This window comes from Mustela nivalis (assembly GCF_964662115.1).
Source record: "Mustela nivalis genome assembly, chromosome: 13".
NCBI lineage: Eukaryota > Metazoa > Chordata > Mammalia > Carnivora > Mustelidae > Mustela > Mustela nivalis.
Window position 1 is genome coordinate 36,948,166 of NC_139032.1, and position 18,071 is coordinate 36,966,236.

Sequence of the window (18,071 nt, forward strand, 5' to 3'; positions counted from 1 at the left end):
ACTAACTTTTCTTTCTTTCTTTTTTTTTTTTTTATGAATTCAAATGTTATTGTTTCATGGAGCATATAGTATCTGTTCGTATCCTGAAATACTTTGAGCTCAAACAAGGTAGGATATCTGAGGCTTTGACATTGGAATATATTCTCTTTGCTATTCTACTTCCTTCCCATTTTCAAGAAGGTCATGCAGAAAGGCAGAAAATGTACTTCTCCCTACGTATAACTTTTTTTATTTTTTTACTTGAATGTCTACCAAACTCATTAACTTTTGAAGGAGATCCTGAAGGTAGGTTCTTCAAAAAAATTTAGAGAGAAAATAATAAGTTTAAAAAAATTGCAATTGAAAGAAAAAACAGACCTCCACAATTTGCAAAATATATATTTTTAAAATTTTATTTATTTGACAGAGAGAGACACAGGGAGAGAGGGAACACAAGCAAGGGGGTGGGAGAGGGAGAAGTAAGTTCCCTGCTTGGCTAGTGGGGCTGTGGGTCTGGGATCATGGCCTGGGAAGAAGGCAGACACTTAACGACTGAGCCACCTAGGTACCCCTGCAAAACAATCTTGCACATTCTTTTAGTTGGGCTGTGACAGGACAAGACTTGAACAGGTCCACAATAAATATACTCAGAAAATCACATAGGCCTGCACATTTCCTATATCAAATGACTTTCCCTTCCTAGAAACTTTATCATGTTAAAAAAAAAAAAAAAAAAGCAGATAGCTAACATGCTAAAACTGATATAAATCTTAGTACTTTAAAATATTAAAATTAGAAATATATCACAATAGTCACTATATACCCATATGGGATAGTGGAAGGGGAGGAAATTGCTTAGAAAATATTTTGAATTTCTCAGTATCTATTTATCCTTATTATATTACTTTTATTTTTGCAATGTTTCTCATCCATTTAGCCCATTCATATACTAAGTATGGATTTCTGAGTAGTCTTCAGAACAGCTCTTTTAATGGGGAAAAAAAAAGAAACTAAATCAAATAGATTATCTAGAGTAAGAAGCTAAATTATTTCTAAGCTTCAATACAGAAAGCTTTTCAGTTCTTTTCAACGTAGGAACATGTTCTGAAGACGTTTGTTTCCCAAACTTTAACTTACTGTCATTTAACTTACTAAATGTACTTTAATGTCTCATATTTTTCCTACCAACCCTTTTAAACAAAAAAATAAAATTCCCTATATTGTGATATGTGACCGTAAGTTTGTTTACAAAATTATTTTCCTATGCTCTTTCTTCTGTACAGATAAATTTGGTTAGAACTATATTTCTAGATATTATGATAGGGCTTCTCAATGTCCATTGAGCATAACAACATCACCTGGAAGCCTTGTTAGAATGTAAGAATCACCTCCATCTCCAGAGATTCTGACCATGCCCTCCTTTCAGTATGGGGCTCAGGAACCTGCTTTGATAAACAATGTGTATGATTCACATGTTGGTGTTACATGGACCACACTTAGAGTAGAAATAGTCTGGGGTATCATTTGGAAAGAATTTTGTTAGCCATGTATCAGATAAACTCAAGTATTTTCTCAACCTGGAACTTTATAATTAATCTATACATTATTTGATATGTCTTTAGTCTGGTCATTAATGTTGGAACAAATTTATTTGGGGGCAGTTAAAAATTCCTTATATTCTTAATATGATGCAATTGTTGAATGTGAAATTAAGAATAAAGGGTGCTACAAGGCATTAGGAAATGTGTAAACTTTGGAATCAGAGACTTCTAGATTAGAATCTTAGCTTTATCACTTACTAGAGGTGTAACCTCAGGCAGCCAGTTTTTTAAATGATAAAACTAAAAACTACATTGACAGATAATATGAAGGATCAATTAAATTTTTGTCTATGCATCAAACCAACAGCAGGGCATCTATAAATGCTTCATAAAAATCTATAATTAACTTACTTTTTCCTCTTGTAGGAAACTGTACAATGGTTATTTGGTTTTCCTAATGAATAAGCCTACCATTCACTGGCTAAAAAAGTCCTCTTGCTTCTTTCTAAGGTCAGACCACCATTATTTCTTACTAGGATTACTACAAAAGGCTCCTAATTACTGCCTTTGACTCTGTGTTCAATCCATTTTCTACAGTGTGTGCAGGCTGATTTTACTACAATCTAAGTCTAGTGGGTCTTAACTCTCTGTTTCATTAAGTTAGTGAGGACTCCCAATTGTACTCAGAAAAAAAGTCAAAAGAGTATTTCATAATATGTATAGTACTTATACATATCCATTATATGTATAGTGTTCACTATAGTGCTTATAATAATGATACTATAGTGCTTATTTCTTGCATAATTTCTAGTCATTCCTAATTTACTCTCTATACTCTAGCTATATAGAAATTTAAAATTCCGTTAAGAAACTAAGTTCTCTCTTACCTACTCCTATCTTATCCTCTGCTTTCACATGAGCAACCGTACATGCATTTTGGATCTCACATTAGACATTGTTTTTCTTCTCAGATGCTTTCTGTTATCCCAAAAGCTCTGGTTTTACTTTTCCAGGAGTCTTTCTATGACATGTAACAAGTATCACACTGAAGTGTAATTGCTGAGCCTGCCATTCTCTTCCAACAGATCATTACCCCTTGAGAAGGGGTAATATCTATCTTAGTTATCACATTCCAGTGCCTAACAGGGTGCGCAGCTCGCGATGCTCCCCCACAAAAATATTTGTCTAGAGCATGAATACATGCATATGATCATTCCACTGACTATTACAATGTCAGAGAAAAAAGTCCCTAGCTCTGGATTTATTATCTAAATTTGACAGACATGGTAAACAGGGGAATGTGGCGAGGTTGAAGGCCAGTAGGAAAGAGTAAGATAATCAAGCTTCTAGGTAATGGAAAAGGGTTTTCAGAAAAAAGACATAGGCATTGAAAGCTTTGGAGCAATTCTCTCATGACTGCAGTTGGATGTTTTGCTACCGCATATCAACATATTCTCTGTCACTCAGTATATTTCGTAATGTCTCTGGTTCTGCAGTAAGTGAGCATGGTGTTTTCATTATTCTTCCTGCTGTCTTGCATGTGCTCACATTGAAAGAGAAAAATGCTAAAAATTCAGAAAACGGAGGACTATTAGCCCTTTGTTAATTGAATCAATTTATACTTTTTTTAAAAAGTAAAAATCATTTTTGGTTAAACCAAGGTTTTTCCCTAATGTATTAAAGACTTTCCTGAATTTGGTAAGAAATAACTTACAAGTTTCACACATTTGTATTTTGTGTACCTGAAGATTTTGTTTTACCTGTTTTACCAATTATCCCTAATTACTTTGACTTTTGTTATAAAAGACACTAATTTCACAAAGTTGTGTTAAGTGCCCTCAAGTTGACAGACAAACTCATTGTTTGTTAAATAAGCAATGAAGATAAGATGCAAAACTGTTTCTAGGCATATGTGATCCTGAAACTCACATATTTACATTCAGTACAAGTTATATTTTCAGCAATTATTCTGAAGCATTCTTTAAAGCTTTTGTAGAGTTTTTACTTTAAGGCAATTTTTTCAGGATTTTATAAATTGTTTACAATACCTTTTGCAAAGTATTCTAAGCATAAAATTTGCCAAGTCTTTACATGTGGAAATATTTTAAGCTGAAAAACAAAATAGATTAATAGATGAGAAAGGAATTTTTGAATGGTTCAAACTCTTCATGTTAGAATTAGTGTTAAGTAATGTATCTGACCCATAATGTGATACAAATCAGTGAATGTATTATTATTATTGTTATTACTATTTTAATTCAGTGAGCAACACAGCATCCATTGACAATGTCTGGATTTGAAAGTAGATTTTTCTCTACTTTTAGTATAAAGATGAGTGAAAAGCTATAAACGTACATTAAATACATTTTGTATGGCAGACAAAGTGATGACTTTCACATATGATATTTTATTTATTTTTATTTATTTTTAATTTTAATTTTAATTTTTTATTTTTTTTTTGAGAGAGAGAGAGAGAGGGAGCACAAGCCTGGGAGGGGTACAGGGAGAGAGAGTGAGAATCCCAAACAAGCTCCACACACTGTATAGAACACAGTGTGGGGCCTGATGCCACAACCCTGAGATCATGACCTGAGCTGAGGTCAAATGTTGGATGCTTAACTGACCGAGCCATCCAGGGGTCCCACATATGCTATTTTAGACACATAGATGTTATGAATATTAAAGTTTAAAAAATAAGCAAATTACTAGCACAGTGTTTGAAACACAAGAAAAAAATAAATAAAAATAATTTTTTAAATGTTTACAACCAGTCTGAAAACAAAAACCCGTTTTTTATTGGTGAAGAAAATGAGCTTCAAACACATTGCTTATTGCCTAATGCCACTTTAATTTGAAGTGGAAAGCAAAGAATCCATTTCTGTTTGTCTTTGATTATCTTACACCAAATCACTTAACTAAATCTGTGTCCTTTGGACTAAGGGTCTTGTTAACAAGTTTCATAAAATTCAGTAAAAAGTTATAATTCCTTATGTCACACTCTCTGCGCCCCCACAGCATTGTTCAGTTTGTTTGTTTACATAATGATAGCAACCTGATTTTCAAGGCTATTTATAATTTGCTGAAAGGAGAGATTTGAGGACATATTACAAACATGTAAGCAATGAATTTGCTATATATAATAGAAGAAATCAGGAAGGGGCATCAGAAAGTAGAGTGTCAGTGACTGAAGGAGAAATCTTCTAGACAGGAAGAAATATTAGAGTAGACAGTCGTGGTAAAGCTGCTTTGTAGACTAATGTAGACTAAAGTAAGAATTTGGATCTTGGAGGAGACTCAAAGTTAGGTTGAAAGTTAAACACACACACACACACACACACACACAACATACACATATTTTTCAAGTGGAAGACAATTGAAAATATTATTTCTTACCATTTTCAATAACCATAACAGTTAAGAACATTCAATTTTGGTTGGTTTGTTTTAATTACATAAGCACAAGATAAGGGTCATAGTTCAATAGCAGTTAATTTGAAAAAACCTTGGGGTGTGTGTGTGTGTGTGTGTGTATGTGTGTGTGCACATAAGTATATATACTAAATATACACATACATACTCCAATAGCAAAAACAACTACTAACACTTCAGTGTTACTCTTAGCTGAACAACTACAAACAGCAAGGCAACTAAAACATAACTGTACTCATAATCTGTCTTCGTCAAAACAAGCAGAGAAATAATTTTCTTGAACCTCCTCAGGGATACAGTGTTCAATTTTGTCTAATATTAAGGTAGATATTAGTTCAAGAGTTGAAAAACTGAGAAATTCTTAGCTTTGGAAAGACAAACTTGGGAAGACTGGGATAATGGTGTATTTTAAATACTGGCAGAGTTCCCTAAGGATCTGACTTCACTATAGTGTGAGGTTGGCCAGAATTGGCAATAACAAGAGATATTAGAAAGCATGTTTTTGCTCAATGTATGGAAAAAGTCACAAATACAATGCTAAATAATAATGGGGTGGGTTATTTAATGAACTCTAAAGACTTTTATTTGTGCGCGAATAAATAAAATTTTATTTTTGAGGGAAGGTTGGATAATCGTCTGTCAGGGACACATAAAAGACTTCATTATATCTAGGTAGATTAGATCACCTTAAATTCGGTGGCAGCTCTGAGATGTATGTTCAAGTGTAGCTCTTGCCATTACTTGTCTTTATACTTCAGAAAGTGAAATCCTGTTTCACCCATTGTTAAAGATGTTGCAGTTTGTGCTGTTTTTGTTTTGTTTTGTTTTGGTTTGGTTTTTTCACCTTAGAAAATAGATGTCTTGGCTTTACCTCAGTATTTACTTGTAAGCAACAAAACATTATCCAAGGACAATTCTTTCCAGGGACATTATGTCTTAAATAGATATCTGAGAACAAGTCTTGAAAATGTATTTCTGGATCAATTTTGATCACAGTGCCCTGCTTATTTATGTCCTTTCTCTCAAATCCATTAATGCTATCCTTTTCGATGGATACAGCTATCTACCATTTACTTAGCTAGGTTAATGATGAGGCGAGCCGTCGGTTATAAAAGATGCTTTGATGAAAACATCCCCACTAACTGCCTGGAAAAGAAAAGTCTTCAGAACTAAGAGTTAAAAGATGTTGAGCTTCTTCAGGGAAAATATCCTATCTGGAGATAGAAGATTGTGGCCATTTATTGTAGCAATCATAAATACAGTAGAGACTTGGAAAGAAGTTATCATTCAGTTTTAATCAGGTTACTCAAATAGAACAGCTGCAAGCAGAGATTGCTGTTTAGGCTGAAAATGGGAAAGACTCTTTCTTATAAAGCATAATGCTGTAGGGTCATATATGAAAAATGGAACCTTTCTCTGCCTTTTCCATAAGAAAGCATAAAAGCATGCTTTAACTGGTTTGGGGTCTACCTGGGCATTGATTAATATCACCATATAACGACCCAGATGTACTTTCAAGGACAGAGATGGATTAAAAAAATCAATTTCATCATTAAATTAATTCTTTTTTATACATTTTATTTCCTTTGAATTATTTTCAACTTACTAGAGATCATGAAAATCAGTCATTTGAATAAAAGAGTTTTTAAAATTCCAAAATATCACCCTGGAGTGAAGTTAGAAGTTGTCAGCAAACAACAAAAGCCGTTTATAAAGTGAATTTTCCTTAATTTAAATACTGAAGTTTTTAAAAATCTTTTTTTTTTTTTTCCTTTGGTAAGTGAAGAAACATGAATTGACTCATGATGTTCTTTTCTTTTCTTTCTTTTTTTTTTGTTTCTTTTAAAGGAAGAATCAAGAAAATAAGAAGGCATGAAAAATTACCATCATGATTTAATTAACATCAGTCTAACAAAGTGATATGTAAAATGTCAATTTTCTTTAGTAACATCAAAGCAACACTTAGGCTTACTCCTGTGTTTATAACGATGAGCTATGATTGCTTAAGATCTCTTTTTAAGAAACTGAAATAAAGGACACTTCCTTTACCTTATAATCTCTATGAAGCATGAGAGAAATTAAATTAACTGCTCTGGGGCTATAATTGGCATTCATAAATAACCTGCTGTCTACAGGCACTGCCCTTCTTGTTTAGTGGCTTCTCTCTGTCTTCCTAGGGGCAAAAGAGAAGAGCATCTTGTAGAAGGGATATTTTCAATGCATAATAATCTTTACCTCAAGAGCTCTTCTTTTCACTCCAGAAATTACTATTTGACTGTATTTCTGCTCTTTGCCAGACAGCACCTGATCACCACTCTGGCTGGAGTGTACTCGTTAGTAGCAGCCTGTGTCCTCTTCTTCAATACTCTTCTCATGCATTATTTGTCATTTTGGCAACAACACTTTGAGCTTTTGAAGTTTAAATAGCAAAAATTCTGATAATTTTTAATGTACCTTAATAGGCTATAAAGGATGGAAATAACCCAATTTCTTTTATTTTAAGATCATCCTATTGACATTCAGGTGAACTTGGGTTATAGAACAAAGAACAGACAGAAAGAAGAATTTAGGTCAACCAAAAATGTGTATGTTGTAGCTTAAGATTCAAAACACCCTGTGTTTTCAAGCGTATAGAGCAACAGGTATGCTCAAGCAATACTGGTGCAGGTAGAAATATGTGTAGATATCTATCTTTTGGAGCCCATTTTCAACTAAGAAAAAATTATTGCTCTTCCTTTCTTAATGCCTTTCAACCTTGCCTCACTGCCTGGCTTAGTGTCATCCCCAGTTCTTAAGAGTTAGTGTCTTGTTATTTTACAAGAATAATATATTAACTAGCTCATTTAGAAACTATTAGTGCATTATTGTCATACAATAATCTGATAGGTTTTACAAAGCAAGTCTCTAAGGAAGACACAAGGGGAGGGCAATTGATATTCCAAATATTTGGGAGACATAATATTTAAGCAGCTTGAAATTCTTTCCAACTGGTGAGTTGATTCAGTTGCCAGTACAAAACGGAGACACATTTGTAAGATAGTAGCAAAACAATAGAAGATAGACAAGAAGTCCCAAAGACCAACTTAGCCCTTTTAAATAAATGGTTTGGCCATTGGATTTGTATATTGATAAAATCGGAAATTAAATAATGGTTTTCAGCATGTATTAACCATCATGTATTTATTTGAATGATATGTGAGTTAAAAGTACCAAACATACAAAAGAGGAGGGACTCTGGTTGAAGCTAGTGGGTGGTACTGATTCATGATAGGAACAATGTACAAGGAGACTACATATCTGCACAAATTAGAAACTTGTTGGGCCATATAACTCAAAAGCATATAAGAAAAGCTGCCTGAAGATGGGGTACTAAAAATTTAGAAACTGAATCCATTTTTTAGGTCTCAATTTGCTGGTAATAAAAGTTGTTCTTGGGTATTTTAAGACCCTCATGTCAGGGGAAGATATCAAAACCAGGGGAGTCTTGTTTGGGAAGCCTAAGATATAGCTCAATATCACTTGTTGATGTTACTTTGTTTACTTTTCCCTGAGGAGCAAAAGATGAATAGTGGGACTTTCAACTACAGTATTTGTCTATTCTGTTCTCATATCTTTTGATACAAAATAAATTTTGTCAGTTGAACAGATTTATTCTGCCAAGTATTGAAGTTAGTGCCATTATTTCAGACTTGGACTCAAGAATGGCACTATAAAGCCACTAGGCTTCCAAAATGCATTGATAGGAAGTCAAGGTTAATATGAAAAGGCCTATTTAATATAGAACAAGGAAATTCCTATAAGTTATAGTCATATTTTAAGAGAAATGAACCTGATATGAATGTCATTTTATAAATGCTCAGATTTAAGATTTTTCAAAATTATATAACAAATTTGTAAAGTAAATACTTAGGGCAAGCAACAGCAGCAGTTGTTTGGTGGAGGTTGGAATTCATGAGCAGAAGAGTCCACAGGTTCAGGTATCCTCAGATCATTGAAACAACGTACAAGGAGAGATGCTCATGCCCATATACATGTGTTGTACTGAGAGCTCTGTCCTACAGAGATTCTGCCTCTTACTTCTCTTCTTTTGGGTGAGCACCCAAGAGAGTTTTTTCACAATAACAGATCTTGTGAACTGGGGAATAAGGACCTGATCTTGGCATACTTTTAGAGTGGAAGGGCAGGATACTGAGTCTCCATCTTAGCCTGCTTTTGATCTAAAAATCTCAGATTGGAGAATTAATCTCTTATGCTACTTTCTGTTCAGTGGTGAAAGTATTAACAAAATATAAGAGATTGTCTCCCTCTTTTTTACTTCTGAATTTGTCTCCATCTGGAGACTGTAAAGGCTTTCTGGAAGGAAAACAGGTAAACATCATCTTTGGAAGGGAATCCAACACAGGAGTCTCTCCATGCTCAGTGCTCAGGATACTCCACATCTTTTTTCTTTTTTAGCCAATCATGCAGATACCTCTCCCTTTTCTCCTTACAGAGTCTTCTATATAGTCCTCCCCTTTTCTAATAATGTTTTTTATCTTGCTATCTATTTTTTCTAGATTTTTGAAATAATTTTCCATCTAACTTATAGTAGAAACTACTCTAAGCATTAGCTTCTAGCTTTAAGAATCTGTAGATTTTGTTTTTCTTTCTTTGCTCCCCTCCCCTCTTTTTTCTGATTTGCTAACACGCAATGCATCCATCTATCTTAGGCCCTCTAGTGAACTATCCTTGTCCTTTGGGTAAAGGCATCCCATCTTTGGGTAATAACTGAATTCCTTCAATGTCCTGAAACAAAGTGTGCCCCATGCTGGGTGTAACTCATAAGCAAAATCTTGAAATGAACATGAGTATCATGCCCTAGTTCATGTCAAAACTCATATAAAGAAGGATCATATGAGCCACCTCTGTACATATTATACTTCAAAGCAATAGACTTGGGCCAGAGTACTGCTGTACACACCATGCAACAGGATTCCAGAAAAAAATTCTCTCCTCATTGTTTTCCTTTAAAATTAAAACCAGATTCATGTAGTCTTGTCATTGGAGGATGGACGTTTACGGTTTGGACATTGTGGTAGATGTGAAGATGCACAGCCTAGATTTCCCTTCAAGGAAGAATTTACAGCCCAGCTGTAGGGTGTGTGACCTAAAAACAGCATCTAGCAATCAGCTCCTTCAGGGTCTCTTTTAACTGAAGAGAGTGTAACCCCAAATTAGGTTACACTTTCCTATGACAACCTGCCCCATGAAGTATAAGACTAAACCTGAGTTCAGGAGAGTAGCTCTGGATAGGATCAGGGATCTGACCTCATCATTTTTTCAGTTAGCTAACTGTAATTTAAGGAATCAGAAAATTCTAAATTCAAACATGGCCTTCCTCCCATGTTATTTTAGAAGTATACCTGCCAAAGTTGAAAAATAGAACATATTTTATTTAAAAGTTTAGCCAGATTTTCAAAATTTAAATATTCATATGTATAGTACTTTTGTGTCTTTCTGCAGGCCAAACAATTGCACAGTGGGAAACCTGAAGTGCAAATAAAACATTTAGATGGTCTAGTAATGACCAGAGAACTTCTAGAGCATAAAACAGTCATATTTTCATGGTTAGGATTTGACAGAGCATTTTTTTTTTTAAATTGTGTGTATATACAATCCTGGATTTTCATTTGAATTTTGTTTGAATGACCTGAAAGAATCCAAACTTTTACTATTAACTATCGCCAATGTGTTTGGAAAATATGAAGAACATCACTTGATAAAGATTGGAATTCATAGGCAAAAGAGTTACTATCAGAAGGACCCCATCTTCCTTCTTTCTTTTCGTATGGATCTAGAAGAAAAGTCATCTTGCAAGAGGAAAATATGCATTTTGGACCCCGGCACCAAGCTGTCTGGGGTCATGTGCCAGCTAACTCAAGTAGACTTTGGGGAAAAACAACTTCCCCAAACCTAGAAACTTTGAGGATCCCAGTCTCCATGGAAGGATAGGTTGCCTGTATGTAATCTCTGTGGGTGGGGAGGGACTGGTGTTGAGCTTTTGCTTCCAGTTGGTTTGCTGACAGGCAAGGCAAAGATGTCGACTTGGGTCATTCACCAGAAGAGGCCCAGAGTAATTGAGTAAATGGGTAAGAATGGAACCCATGTTTCCAAAGGTAAGAAATTGAAGTTAAACTGTTTGTAGAAAAGAACAGGGTTTGTATTCTAGCAGCTACTCCATAGTTTTTCTCTGGTTTAGAAATATGTTCATATGAATGAGAAATTTAATTCCTTTAAATTACAATATGAGGGGCGCCTGGGTGGCTCAGATGGCTAAGCGCCTGCCTTCTGCTCAGGTCATGATGCCAGGGTCCTGGGATCCAGCACCGCACTCGGCTCCCTGCTCAACTGTAAGCCTCCTTCGCCCTCCACACCCTCCACGCTTGTGTTCCCTCTCTTGCTGTGTCTGTCATACAAATAAATAAAATCTTTAAATAAATAAATAAATAAATAAATAAATAAATAAATAAAGGAGTGCCTGGGTGGCTCAGTTGGTTGAGAGACTGCATTCAGCTCAGGTCATGATTCTGGAGTACCCAAGATCAAGTCCCACATCAGGCTTCCTGCTTAGCGAGTTTCTGCTTCTCCTTCTAACCTTTCCCCTCTCATGCTCATTCTCTCTCATTCTCTTTCTCATAAATAAATAAATAAATAAATAACAATGTGATTTCCTGATTACCTATAACCTTTGTATAGGTCCAAGAAAAAAAATGGATTATGTTAAACATGTATTTAATCTTCAAATTTTATAATTCTTAGGTAAATACAATTTGAATATTTTTTAAAAAAATATTTATTTGAGAGACAGAGAGTGTATAAGAGCGGGGTGGAGCAGAGAGAGAGGGAGAGGAAGAGGAACAGACCCTCTGCTGAGCATGGAGGGGGTTCAATGTCATGACCCTGAAATTATGACCTGATCTGAAATCAAAAGTTGGTCACTTAACGAACTGAGCCACCCAGAGGGCCTAGCAAAATACAATTTTAGACCTGAAGTTTCTATAGTGTTCATCTAGTGTAAATATATAGTGTAGATATATAGTGACTTTTAAATATTAACTGTCTCATATTTCCTAAGCTAAAGGCTTTCTATGAAAACAAACATTTTTACATGATTAAATTAAAACTTGAAATTTATTTCACACATGTTCATTAGTTGATATATATGCTATAAATTGATAATTGAAAAAACAAAGTATAATTTTAAAAAGGAAATCTCTCTTTTTTAAACAATATATGTTTTTTAACAAAATTGATTTATAAAAAGACAATTGTAAGAAGAAAATATTTATTTATATTTATTTTTTAAACATAATTGTTTTATAACACAATTATAAGAAGAAAATAACTCATTTTCAGACTGGCCTCTAAAGGTCTAACCTACTTTGACAGAGATAGATATTTAGTGTTCTAATAATTCTAGCCGGCTAATCAAGAAATAATTTCCTGGATTTTTATAAATTATTTTTTCTTGTCCTAATACACTGTGTTCTTCTGTTTTTGTTTGTTTGTTTGTTTGTTTTTCTAACTGGGAAACATTAGTGGAACACAATTGTGTCTGTCCTTAAAAATTTTTTTTTTTAATTTTTATATTTGTTTATTGTGTTATGTTAGTCATCATAAAATACATCATTAGTTTTTGATGGAGGGTCCCAAGATTCATTGTTTATGTACAAGACCCACTGCCCCATGCAATACTTGCCCTCCTTAATACCCACTATCAGGCTCACCCAACCCCACTTCCTCCTCCCCTCAAAAAACCTTCAGATTGTTTCTCAGAGTCCACAGTCTCTCATGGTTCATCTCCCCCTCTGATTTGTCCCAATTCACTTTTCCTTCTCCTAATGCCCTCCCTATTATTCCTTATGTTCCACAAGTAGGTGAAACCATATGGTAGTTGACTGTCTCTGCCTGACATGTTTCACTCAGCGTCATCTCCTCCAGTCCCATCTCGTCCTTACAAATTCTTGAGCTTGTCTTTACTGAGGCTCATATGGTACCACATACCATTCAGGAAAGCCTAGAACACATCCTTAAATTAAGATATAGTGGCCCAGACTCGAATGTCCAGCTCTCATAGGATCTCTCAATTTTCTTAATGAAAATCAAAAGGGGTTTCAAGTCTTCTAGGGTTTCTGCCTTCAGCTCAAGTAATGATTCCCGGGTCCTGGGATGGAGCCCACAGCTGACTGTCTGTTTCTCTCTCTCCCTACCTCCAGTTCATATTCTCTTATCTCTTAATAAAAAAAAAATAAAATCTTTAAAAAAAATTTAAAAAAAGCTAGGACTCTGGGAACAAATTGAGAACAAATCAAGAACCTGTTCTAGGATGTACTATTAATGTCTCATCCTCCCAATAATTCTTAACACAGTGCCAGACACACAGCATGCAGTATGTAAAAGTATTTTGAGTCAGCAAATTGATACTATATTGCAGACTGGCTTTTAGATTCACTGGTCTTAACTTTTAAAACAATTTGCTCCAAACAAACAAACAAAAACCAGTTTGGTCCTCTTCATCTTTTGGAGGGTCCTATAGTTTAATGAAAATAAATGAGCTTTGGAGTTAGACATCCATGGGTTTTGGACTAAATTCCTCAAACAAGTTGCTTTTATCCTCTTTTATCTTTTTTTTTTTTTTTTTAAGATTTTCTTTATTTATTTGACAGAGAGACAGCAAGAGAGGGAACTCAAGCATGGGGAGCAGGAGAGGGAGAAGCAGGTTTCCCACTGAGCAGGAAACCTGATGCGGGGCTCCATCACAGGACCCAGGGATCATGACCTGAGCTGAAGGCAGACACTTAATGACCGAGCCTCCCAGTCACCCCTCCTCTCTTACTCTTCTGAAATAAATATAATATGAAAGTCTAGTTTGGCAATAATGAGATTATCTATGTAAAACAATACCCATCCTGGTTAGGTACTCAGGAGTTTACAGGAACCAACCTAGTTGGGGTTTTTCCCTGCACCCATCCATTTCAGCTCAAGCATGTAGAGTTGCCACAAAGTTTTTTATTAATCCTTTCTGTAGCCTAGCAGCCTCAAAAATCTAAAAATTTATCTTTTATCTTTCCAATTAAATTGGAAAGTTATGCATGAACTCTAAAACTTATAAATGTTAAACACCAAGATTTAGTAAGTAATAGTTTTTCTAATTATTAGTTTTGTTTCACCATAGGAAATTTGTAATATTTTCATCATAATAATGAATGGATATATTTAGCTTCTTTATTCATTTACCAATTTTGGAAAGAGATTTAAGGGATATTGTTTATGGTTATTTTTCACCCCCAGGCCAAAAAACTGCTTCATGATACTGAAGTCAAATCTGTAATTTACTAGTAAGATGTGAAAAGCTTATTTAATGAGGTGCTAAATATTGGCTGCTAGTCACTATTAACATTAAAGATCTACAGTAGCTTAATATGCTACATATAATTAGTACTAATCTTCAATCATTTGGCATTTAAAGACATTAAAAGCTACTCAAACTATCTAGCTAAGAAAGAGCTGGTAATTGATAGTGTCTACCTCTAGCCTTAGAAAATCGTAATCTAAGCTGGAAGTCTCCAGATGGGGTTAGTAATACTACGAGAAAAAAAAAAAAAGTTTCTTATTACTTTCAGTATTGATACACTGTACTTCAAACGAAACACAGAGAAAGAATATGGAATGATAAGAATTAAAAAGTAAATGTGTCCCTCCCTTTGTTATCCTGATCTTTTCATTAATTTGGCTGGGGAAAAAAAAAAAATGAATGGTACTACACTTTTGAGGAGAAATAAATTTTTCCCAGACAAATGCTAGGTTTCTCAATTCCATAACTGGTCATTCAACCTCATGATATCCTTTCATAACAACAAATAACTCAGGGTGTATATCTATAGATTTAGAGAAATTAGAAAATTTCCTTGTGAATACAGATGCAATCAACAGAATTCAAAGATTAATTATCAAGATGCCACACTGCCAGCAAGTCAGATTTTATATTCCTTAGAACAATCCTTTCACTGAACTATACTATGTAGGTCTGATTTAAATAGAGAAAGCCCGCATTTCTCTACCATGAAGCAGATAATAATCAGTATATTTAGTAAGTGTGATGAAGTAAAAGTTGATGATCCTTTAATCTTTATTTTTAAGTAAGATAAACTTTGGAAGCCTGAAGAGAAAGTGAGACTATGAGGAAGACAAAACCAAATCCATCATTCACTTGGGTCATTAAGACCTCAAGTGAAATCAGCAATTTTTAAATGATTCAGATCATTATTTTATGGTAATCTCAAACACTTTAACTGAAGTTTACTTATGAAACAAAGAGACTATTATTCTGTGTATCCCAGGAAATACATAAAAATACTTAGCAAATGGGGGAAGTGGAAAAGAAAAAAGAGAAACACAGCAAGATGTTTCAGATTTCTTTTTTCTCACATGCATAAAAAGCAGAGTAAAAGAAAAACCAAAGTCCTGTAAAGAATGGACTGTCCTGTTCCTTTTACCCCCTGCCCCAGTTTTTCTTAAACCCATCATCTGAGAGGCCTAGAGATAAAAGGAGTTGGTTATCTTAGTAAATAAAGGATGCTGCTGGAGAAAAACTTAAATATTTAGAGATGGTCAAAATTGTGTGCAATGGCAAAGGGACACTTTGATAAAATAAAATCCTGTACAAAGTTTCAATAAATTTAGTGACAAAGAAAAGCAAGATGATATTAAATTTTATTTATTTACACAAAGTTTTAAGATTTCCTTTTCAGGAGAACATTTTTATATTCATTATTATAAACCTTTTTATTTAACAAATTGACTTTTTTGTAATATGTCTTTGGAAACATTTTATATGAGAAATGCAAAATTCAAATATAAACAAATGTCAACTATTTTGCAAAGCTTTCCATAACATAACATAATATATTTACTGCTATAATGTATTGTCTGTCCCTTCAAATAGTTCCAGAATAAATTAGTCAATTATCTAATAAATATTTGAAAATTATGAAATTTTTATCTGATACTGTGCTAGGCAACAATTCCTCACTTACAAGTAATGCAGAGATTCTGAGAAGACAGCTAAAACCCATGAGAAGGAGAAAATGGCCTATACAAAAACAAAATAAATCATACGCCCTTTAAGGATTTTATTCTGAAGAGAACTTTCCAAAATCTTAGACTTTTACATTATACACAGTTCAAATATACATGGTCATCTGGTGCCTCACTTTATAAAATAGGAGGTAACAAAATTTAAATTTGATGGGAAGATTTTCATTTCAAGCCTCCTAGCCCCTTGACCCAGCAATATCATATCTAAGAACTCATTATGCAGATGTACTTTTACCTCTTTGCAATCGGATAAGTATAAAGCTATTTCCCACTTCTCTTCTCATCCATTTTTCAAGGAGCAAAAAATTGTAAACAAATACATTTTTATCCTGCATTTAAAAAATGATGGTTCATCCATACAATGGATTAGTATGGACCTGTTTAAAAAAATGATTGCATTCTATCTTACTAACATGGAAGGATTGAAAAAAATACAGCGTTAAGTGAAAAACACAAGGTATACCACAATCCCATTTACATAAAAATATTCTTAATGTTTGAAATCCATAAACATTTCCGAAAATTTAAACAAGAAATTTTAAAATTGATTACAGCTAAAAAATGACAGGGGTGAACAGGGGTAGTATGCCAAATAGTACCCATTTTATAGAAGAAGACACTAAAGTGGGGAGAGGTTAAATAACTTGGTCAAAACCTACTATTTGAATTCTATATTCAAACTCAGGAAGCCTTGCTCCATTGTAGATGCATTTAATCATTTCACAATGTTGTTTTTCATGAAAATAAAAGCAAGCCTGAATGTCAACTATTAAAATGCCAGTTTGGTGACTGTTGCTTTTTATCCATCCTGTCACTTGGTTTTTTTCAAGCTTCATTTTAAAACAAACAAACAAAAAGATAAGAGTTTTAAAAAGACAAAAATAAATAATTTTCTTCTCTCAGGTATCATCTGTTCATCTCTAAGTCAATGTGTGTGTGTGTATTTTAGAAAATATTCCAAGGTTAGCTAGTCTTTCACAGACTAACTTTGCCCTCTAGAATTCCCAGGACACAGTGTCTCTCGACTCCTGCTGGTGGAAAATGTAGTGATCTATGAGTAAAAGCAGGCTTAGAGGCCATTCACCAAAGCTGTGCCATCAGCACTAACTACTATACGCTTCAGAGTGAAATTCACATATTGATTTTAATTTATAAATCCCCTTTTGGTGGCCTTACCTGTTGCCTTATAGATTACCTTTGCACCTGTAAATCATCCCACAGCTGGGACTGGGTTGTACCACTCAAAAACCTGATTCGTTGATTTAAATGTTAGGGGACTAGAGGCAGATATTTTCATTAATCTTTTATGTACTTTTTCCTGCACATTTTTCTTCAGGGTAGTATGAAGGTAATTATATAATTCGAACCCTCCTTGATTTAAAATTTGAGATATTTGGCTTGTAGATAGTACAATATAAGAAAGGGTAGCCCTGGGCAACTTCAAGACATAGGTATTTTTAGAAATCTCAACTTCCTTATCTGACTTCTTTTTTTCACCTTCTAAGACTCCTCTCCCATTCCCTCAGGCACCTACCGCTTTGACTGTTTTCTATTCTTAACATTTTTATATTCACTTACATTGTTATAAATCACAAGCTACTATTACTTTTTTTAAAATGTTACTTCCACCTTAATGTCTAAACATTGACAAGGATCAGCCCCTTTAAGTGAAGGTTTACTGTTACCTTGGACTGAAGGTTCTTTATGTGAGGTAGTCAATCTTTGGAGTATCCATCAAGCTCATAATAATACTTTTAACTTTCTTACTAATATATCGATGGCAGCCATATTTATTCTGTCCAACCTTGCCTCTGGTTACAGCTAATTGGATCAGGCATGGCCATTTGTTACAGGCTGGCAGCCCAATAAAATTCTCCTACCTTAAAAGTTCACTTTAAGAATAAGAGATTCTAATTGAGATTTGAATAATGATGTAAAATCTCTGGGGAGTTGTAGCTCTGAATTCAACTGTCTCTGGGCAGAGTA